The sequence below is a fragment of the Apodemus sylvaticus genome, chromosome 9, assembly GCF_947179515.1.
Source record: "Apodemus sylvaticus chromosome 9, mApoSyl1.1, whole genome shotgun sequence".
In the NCBI taxonomy this organism is placed as follows: domain Eukaryota; kingdom Metazoa; phylum Chordata; class Mammalia; order Rodentia; family Muridae; genus Apodemus; species Apodemus sylvaticus.
Window position 1 is genome coordinate 83871269 of NC_067480.1, and position 9138 is coordinate 83880406.

General features: G+C 43.8%; 1 protein-coding gene across 1 annotated transcript in view; it reads right to left on the reverse strand.

The window, feature by feature from the left end:
- The window catches only part of Pla2g7 (phospholipase A2 group VII), a 44634-nt gene extending 35885 nt beyond the window's left edge, over positions 1-8749 (reverse strand). Inside the window, exon 1 of the mRNA XM_052192541.1 lies at positions 8481-8749. The gene's annotated coding sequence lies outside the window, so the exon portion shown is untranslated. The remainder of the gene's footprint in view (positions 1-8480) is intronic.
- Between the last annotated feature and the right edge of the window lie 389 nt (positions 8750-9138).

Here is a 9138-nt window from a genome sequence, read left to right on the forward strand (position 1 = left end):
GGCATTTAGTCTAGACTCCGCCCTACAGTTACCTGGCAACAGCCAGGTGTGCCTGGATCACTATCAAAGAGGCTGCTTGCCTCCTCCTCTTGCTCTCTTCTCTTCTCTTTCTTCTCTTCTCTTCTCTTCTCTTCTCTTCTCTTCTCTTCTCTTCTCTTCTCCTCTCCTCTCCTCTCCTCTCCTCTCCTCTCCTCTCCTCTCCTCTCCTCTCCTCTCCTCTCCTCTCCTCTCCTCTCCTCTCCTCTCCTCTCCTCTCCTCTCCTCTCCTCTTCTCTTCTCTTCTCTTCTCTTGCTCCCTTACCCTCTTCCCCTACTTCCCCCTCTTCCCCCATTCCCCCCACATGTTCATGGCTGGCCTCTACTCCTTTACTCTTTTTCTCTCTCTGTCTCTCTGTCTCTTTCTCTGTCTGTGTCTCTCTCCCCTTCCCCCTCCCCTCCTCCCCCCATCTGCTCCCCTCCCCCTCTATCTCTCTGTCTCTGTGTCTCTCTTCCTCTCCCCTTCCCCCTCCCTTTTCCTCTCTCCCTCACCCTTCCCTCTGTCTTCCTCTGTCTCTACTCCCTCAACTCCCCTCCCCATGCCCTAAATAAACTCTATTCCATACTATAAGGTGGCCTATAAAAAGGCACCCTCTTCCCCCACAGCATACTTCCACCAAACATATCCCTGGCTCTTCTCTTTTTATAAAACACGACACCTTGCACCTGCACACACACACACACACACACACACACACACACACACACATTATGTACACATAGGCACAACAGGAAGAAGTGAGACATTCCATACTGTCCAGATATGTGGACAAGAAAAGCGAAACCTGTGTTTGGTTCATTTATAATGTCTACTCAATTGCCATTTGGAGTTGAACATTGTTACATGGTCTCCTTCTAGGAATCCTAAGACAAGGAGAGTTTGAGGATGGGATTGAACTCTCTTGTCCCCCCTTTATCAAACAATTTGTGGGTCTTTTTTTAGATTGCCAAACAATCCCTACTCAACATTTGCTGTTATCAAAACTAAGCAGAGTTCAATTCCATATGACAACTGAGGTAGCTCATGAACTCTGAACTTAATGTCACGTTACTTCGGAGGTATAAGAATCAAGCAACTTCTGCAGAAATGGCTAAGCACGCTTTGGGGACAGTTCATATGACTCTTAGGTAATCATTTCATAACTTCAGAACACAAGTGGGGTCAAGGAGAGGAAACTAAAATGTTGTTCTACTTCTGGGGAAACCTGCAGTTAAGGGCACGGCCAGAGGACCCAGGTCGATTCCAGGATCTATGTGGCAGCCCAGGACTGTGTGTACCTCCATTCCTCAGTGACCTGATGCAATCTTCAAAATTTCAAGGCACCACGCGTACACATGGTGCGCAGACATACATGCAAGCAAAAACCCCGTACACAGAAAATAAAACTATAAATTAAAAATAAACCCTGCATTCAGTGTACAAATGTCCAGGTTTTGTTCACACCTCCACAGAAAAATCAACGAGGAACAACATAGTACCAACGTTTATCTGTCCTTCCATGCTTAACATTCTGGTTCCCGTCGGGGGTGATCATAAGTAGCATCAGGATTCCTTAAACACATGACAGTTGATCCAAGAAAGCTCCTATGTGACTAATGGATGGGTAGCATACAATGTGTGGACACACTGAATGGATTGGAATTTTGTATTATGAGCAGGCTATGATATCATGGTATTTCTTTATGCTACTCAGAAATTGAAATTCATGAAGTGTTCATTTAGAGATTTATCCACTTACTGCTTCCTGGCTATGGGTCTGGGAGCAGTAGAGCTAATAATGGAGGTCATAATAGGAAGGCAGTTCTGAGATTTCTCAACAGAGCCTTAAAATACTCAAATGCACCAATGCATACCTGTCAGATGAGGCTAAAAAATAAGTGATAACTCTCAGGGTTTAGCAACCCATCTTTCTGATGGCTTAGAATGAGGCTAAGTGACCAGAGGCAGGAAGAAACCGGTGAGAGCAACTTTACAACAGTTGGCAGGAATGGTAATTGACAGTACTATCCAGCAGCCTCTAAGTAGTTTTTACAAATGACCTCATCTGATCTGCAGAACTCAATAGATAAAGACAACAGAGCCATGGGGGGAGGGGCTGGGAGGGAGTTAAGTGGCATGTCCAAGGTCACAGAGATAGGAAATCAACCGCGAAGCCAACACCTGAAGTTAGGCCCTGACTCTGAAACAGGACTTCTTAACCTTATCATGCCTAGCACTCATGGGCTCAGGGGTGGCCTGGCCTCATAGGATGCTTGTAGCAGCACCCCTGGTCTCTACCAACTAGATAGCAAGAGCATACCCCGCTGTGGCAACCAGGTGTGTGTTTATACATTGTCAAATATCCCAAAGGGAAGCAAAAATCATTGTCAGTTGGAACCCACTGTATACTGCTTATTTCTGCTAAGGACTCAGGTACAATCTAACTGGAAAATAAGCCCTAAAAATGAGACAAAAAATTTATAAAGAATTGGTAGACCTGAACCAATCCTAAAGACACCCCAGGTTGCATAATAATAACATCTTAGAGAGAGGAAAGCCACCCTTGAATTGTACCCTGTACCTGCTGGATCGCATCGCACTACACTGGAGACACTTTACGGATGTTCACCAACGAAAGTTTGTGCAAAGATGCAATAAGCCAAGAGCAATCTGAATGATGCAGGGTCAGTAAAGCAAGCCAACGAAGCTGCAGAAGAACTATGGGAAACCCAGATGGTTCACAACAGACAGTGTTCTGCACAGAAGGTCTTAGCCATTAGCTAGGTGGACCCAAACTACAAAAATCCATTAATGGAGCCTTTGAATAGTCGGCAAAGCACAGGGCTGTGCTCTATCAATGGGGGAATGTTGTACTAGATGAGGCAAGCTAGAATGGACATCCCTGACCTGAGGTCAAAATTAGAAGTCCACGGGTGACTTGCAGCAGGAAAACAGACCACAGGAGATCGCTCCTGTGTAGAAACTAGAGCTGAATGGCACTATATCCTTTGATTGTTTTCAAGGAAAACTAGAGGACTACATTTACTGATTTTTGGTCACTGATTTTTGAAAGATAACCAAGAAATTGAATAGTTTATATGAATCAATACATCAATATATCATTTGAGTCTACCAAAACAGATCTGCAGCCCTTAGGGCTGAGGTGATGGCTCAGAGGTAAATTTCATGCAGTGCAAGTGTAAGGACCCAAGTACAGAACAGGCTGTGACGTGTGAACGCTGGAAGGTGGAAGCAGGAGAGTTTGGGTGACTTGCCTCACCAGCCAATCTAGCTAAATAAGGGAGCAGAGAGTAGAACGAGAGACCCTGGCTCTCCCCAAAATAAGGCGGGCACAACCGCGGACCACAGACAGCATTGACTTCTGGCTGCCACATGTGCATGTGCTCCAGATCCTAGCGAAATACGGTGGGTATGTCCCAGGATCACTGTCACATCTTCTCATCAGTTTGAATCAGCAGACTGGCTAGTTCAGAATCCAGCAGACACTGACCCATATCTAACGGCATCTAGCATCTAGCTGTACCCCACAGACTGTCATGAGAGCTGAAAGTCCAGTAGCACACAATGCAAATAAGGAAGGGGCCCCTCTTCTTCTGAACTAGGAGATCTCATTCTTGTAAGTTACACCTCAAAGTAAATGAGGAAGGAGAAGCAGGGGGTTGGGGGGTTGCAGTGAGTTCCCTGTCCTGGGAAGGTCATGTAAACAACTTCAAAGCCCTCATCTCTAACTTAGTCAGCAATCCAGCAGGGAAGTTGCAGAACCTCTTGTGAGAGATAATATGCTTCACTCAGGGAAAGCTATTCAGCGCTTGTCAGAGAATTCTGCTGCACCATGGAGATTTCCATTCAACAGATCTGTGTGCTCTCCGGAATCTGCAAGAGGCCTAACCAGGACAAAGACCAGCCTGTCCTCTAAAAAGTTTTCCAACGTTTCTTTCCAAGTCCCAGTTTCAAATATTACATCTTTGTATTATTTGACTTAAGCGTGTTCAGCTCTTAAGGTTAAATTTGCTCGTGTTTTAACCTTCGTATCGATACATTTTATGGTGGTTCTCCTACTGGTTCTAGAGAGGGTAAAGTGTATTGTATTGTGTTGTGTTGTAATGTGTTTGTGGGATGTGTGTCTGTGTTTACAAATGTATACGTACATTTTTACATGTTTAGGTAGAGGCCAGAAAACAACTTCTGGTACCATTTTTCTTGTGCTGACCCCCTGTTGTCGGGGGTAGTAGTTTTATCTTTTTTGTTTTTCAGACAGGATTCTCCCTGGAACCTGGAATTCACCACACAGGCCAGACCAGAGAGCCTGTGGGCCAACAGATCTGCCTTTCCAGCTTTGGGGTTATAAATACAGAGCCACCACACCCGGATCTTTCATGTGGGTTCTGAGGCTGGAACTCAAGTTCTAACCCTCACAAGGCAAGTTCTTTACCAATCCCCAAGATATTTTAGTGTCAGAATTAAATTCATTGAACAGAATAAAAAGAAAACCAAGATACTGGGGTTTATTAGATCAAAACTAAGCACACAGAATTAAAATTACACAGTGCTAGTAAATAATATTAGTAATAAGATCCTACATACTCTCAGGAGAACATTCATAGTATGTTTTAAAAGCACAATCATTAGCTTTTTTGTTTTTGTTTTTGTTTTTTTGGGTGGTTTTTGTATTGTTTTATTTTGTTTTTACAGAAGGCCAGACGTAGCAATGGTAGATCCATTTTGTAGGTGGGAAATTTGAGACAGAGAAACATTTTCACTCTACCTTCAAAAACTACCCTGTGGCTATATGTCACTTACACACTGTAGATGAGACTAGCACAGCCAATCTGGAGCTGCATCCTCTCCTGCTTCCCCCGTCATATCTATTCTCCACACTACACCCAGAGCAATGTCTCACTCATCAGATGTCTATGCTGTCACATCTCTGCTTAGCATACATCCAGCTCCTGGCTATCCTGTCTGAATGAAATCTACATTATGTGATTTGACCAATGAGACTCTGGGTGACCTGATCCCTGGCTCCTTTCTCCTTTATTGCTCCCAGCCCCCCTCTCCCTTACCCACGTTAGCCTCTCTGGCCTTCCATTGTTAGACTCTCATTCCTTCAACACAACACACTTGATCCACACACACCTGGCTCCTCTGTAATTTTATGTTTCAGTGGTCTCATCTCAAGAACTATTTTTTTCTCTTTCAGAAAAGTCTCTACTCAAAATTGAGTCCACAGAGTTGGAGAGACGACGACTCCACAGTTAGGAGCCCTTGTTCTTTCTGTAGGGGATCAGGGTTTAGTTTCCAGCACCCACCCAGTAGCTCACACCCATCACTAAGTCTGGTTCTAGGGAAACTTCAAGAGTACCAGGCACACACAAGATGCACATACATGCATGCAGACGCATATTTATACACAGTAGAAATAAATAAATAAATCTAAAGATGGAGGGGTGAGTCTAAGAAGCTGGTCTCCTGCTATCTGCCCGAGACATGTCAATATATTTAAGCCCATTTCCGTGATACTATGCCCCAGCTTTTGTTTGGCTTGTCTTCAAAACTTTTATTACTGTCTGACTCATCTTGATCAGACCTTGTTTTTTCTCTGCTTATCTCTTGATTGAAGAATTATTCGACACTAGAAAGTATATCTAACTTACTGTTCCACATTCATGGCCTGGTATACAGCATCTACTATCTATCTATCTATGCTAGCTACCTATCATCTGTTTCAGAGTTCAGGATCAAACCAGGCTTTCTTTGTACATACTACTGAAGTTCTTACCACTGAGTGATCCCCCAGTCCTCCATTACTTTTATTGACACATGCCCTTTTTTGCATAATTCAAGTTGGCCTTAAACTCACTAGATATCCCACGCTGGCCTTGAACATGTGAGATTCCCCTTTTTAGTCTCCCCAGCACTGCATATACAGGCCTGAACCACCACATTTGGCAACAAAGGTTTTGACACGGATGAATGAAGGAATGAATAAACACAGCTTTTGCTAGGAACCAGCTACAAATTAATTCAATGGGTATTCTTACAGCAACTTCTCTCCTCACTACTAAGTTCACTTAAAAACAAAAGCTCTACAAGTCTATGAGTATGTCCTGCTACTATAAGTCACCATATAATATATAATGTAATACATAATATACAAAATACATAATATGATAGATGATATGTAATATAATATGTAATTTATAACATATAACATATAATAAATGATGTATGATAATGATGCCTGATGTATGATATATAATAATATATACTACATTTGTATTTACTAGTTATTATTATGTTATATTTATTATATTTATTAGTATAATTAATTATATTTAGTTATATTTAATACAATTATTATATCATATGTAATATATAAGATATATTGTATTTTATTTATATATAATACATTATTAATATGTCATGTTAATAAACAATATATTTTATGCTACATATCATTATAATAAATGTTGTAATTATATAATAACATATAGTATATAATTAATATGATAACTAGTGAGAGGAAATATGATATGTTACAATTATATATTATATAAAGTATTATGATGTTATATATATTCATATATATATATATATATATATATATATATATGTTTTCACAAAGTTTATTACAGTAGTGGGGATTGCAGGCCACAGAAGTAGGAACCTTCCTCCTTCTCATGCCATCAGACCACAGAGCTTCCTCAAAATTCTGGAGCAACATAATTTAGAACCAAATGTTCCCTCCTTCAACTCCTTTTTATCCAATACTTCCTCATCCAGGCTTTACTTGATAGAAATGGCTCTCTGTACATTTTAGGATCAGTGGGTCAGCCAGGCTCAGCTCCTAATCACACATTATGAAAAACTGGCAGGTTTCAGGAGATAAAGAAACCAAAACCAGCAGCTCAGACAAATCCCAGCCTGGGCTGCAGGTGACTTTCCTCAGAAGAACAAAGAAATAAGAACAAAAAGGTCCCCCTAGAAAGAGTCCTTCCCAAGGACCCCTATTCCAAGTACCCCATTGCTTAATTCTATATGCTGAGGCCATCTCAAAGAGGATGCTAAGTTATTTGTTTGCAAATAGAATGGAGGAGGGGATTAGTTAGAGTCCCTAGGAGTTCTTTATGACTAGTGAGTTTTTTATGACTAGTGAGAGGAAATGAAAGGCCCTGGCTGTGAGGGAATCCTGGCCCCGCCCTTCACACCTCAGAGGGAAATCCTCAATTGCTTAATGAGTACCTGAGACTCATTAAAGTCCCTCCACACAAGCTCTCAGAGGCTCAGAATGTTGAGCCTTCAGCCTCAGGGTCAGGGAGGTCAGTGCCAGCCTGGATGCCAGTTCAAGGGTGGTATCAGTACACGGTGAGGGACAGGTTCTGTGTACAGGTGCCTGGGGAAGGAAAATAAACCTCAACTCCTCACGGCAAGAACATGAAGCTGGCATTCTCAGGACTCTAAATCAGTAAGCTGTCTCTTTTGTAAGATTGCTAGGGTCCCTCAGTAAGGAAAATCTGCCTAGGTGCTGGCAGTTCTCCAGGATCCTCCAGACCCCTTTGGTTTGATTCCTCACCCAGGAGTTCAACGTGACTCCAACACACACACACACACACACACACACACACACACACACACACACACACACACACACTCCTGCTCATACACCAGTCTCCCAGCTCAGCAATCTTATGTGGGTCAAATGTAATTCGTGCATGTGTAATTTGGTATCATGTGCCGCCCAAATCAGATTGCATGCCTTTCAGAAGTGACAGCTCTGTGAGAGTAAGAGCCTTCCTTCCTTCCTTCCTTCCTTCCTTCCTTCCTTCCTTCCTTTCTTCCTTCCTTCCTTCCTTCATTCCTTCCTTGGTTCTTTCCTTCCTTCCTTCCCACGACCTGACCTGGCAGTGAATCCCACGGGACAAAATAGAAACCTTCAGAGGACCATGTTCCATTTTTTGGGCTTGCTTGGCTTTGTAGAAATCATTTCATCTGGCCAGCAGCCAGATGCCCCAAGAAAGAGCGGCAGCATCGCTTTATTTTTATAATTCTATTCGAAAACTTCTTAGATCTGGGATATTCCTCTTAAGTAAGTGTGTGTGTGTGTGTGTGTGTGTGTGTGTGTGTGTGTGTGTGTGTGCGCGCGCGCGCGTGCCCCAGGATGAGATCTAAGAACAGCACTTGTCCCTGCTTCACAGGATTGACCTGCCTCCCCCTCGATACTAAATTTTTAGGGCGGCTTTTTCCGAAGCAACCAGTCACCTCTGTGCAACAAATCTGGAGCCCTGATTCGGGGGAGCTCCGAGGTGAGTCCTGAACCGAACAGCAGGATGTTGTGGTTCCAGCCCACCCTCCCTGCGGACCACGCTCCCACGTCCCCGCAGTAACTCAGTGACAGCACCACAAGACCTCAGCTCAAGCCCTTCCCTGTCCCGGGGCTCCTTACCTGGTCACTGCTCTGACTCCCTGGTACCCAGATCCCTGGGCGCAGCAATGCCACCAGCGCGAGTCAAATCGTAGCACCGCAGGCTTCCAGACAGTCGTTTTCCTCCCGGGGAGAGAGTAACTCAGGGATGAATTGAGCATTCCGCCTCTTAAAATCTACCTTTAGGCTCGACCCTCCCCTCCTAGGGTTGCCCTGAGGGACAGGGGAGGAGCGTGTGGCCCGGCCTCCGGACAGCTCCTAGCTGCTGCAACTCAGGCTCACACAGCTAATGCTCCAGGGCCAGCCACCACTTGGACCTCCCCAAACGCCCATGCGTGGATCCTGACTCGGTGATGGGTTCTAGCTTTCTAGTCTGGCACCCGATTCTCACCAGGTTCGCGATGAGCTTATCTTTCTAGTCCCATCCTGTTCTCCAAAGCCGCAGTTCACGGAATCACTTGAAAGCAGGTCGAGAATTCCAAAAAGGTTCTGCGCTGTTCGTATTTTGATTCTTTGTGCCCAAAATCTCGCCTCACTCCTTGAGGAGACTATGCTCCAGATTAGAAGACCTGCCCCTACCCGGCTTCCTTGCTTTGAAGATTTTGAGGGATGTAGCGATTGAGGAGTCCATCTCACAGCTCAGTCTGACTAGTTTGTTAATGCTTATTGTAAAGGCATT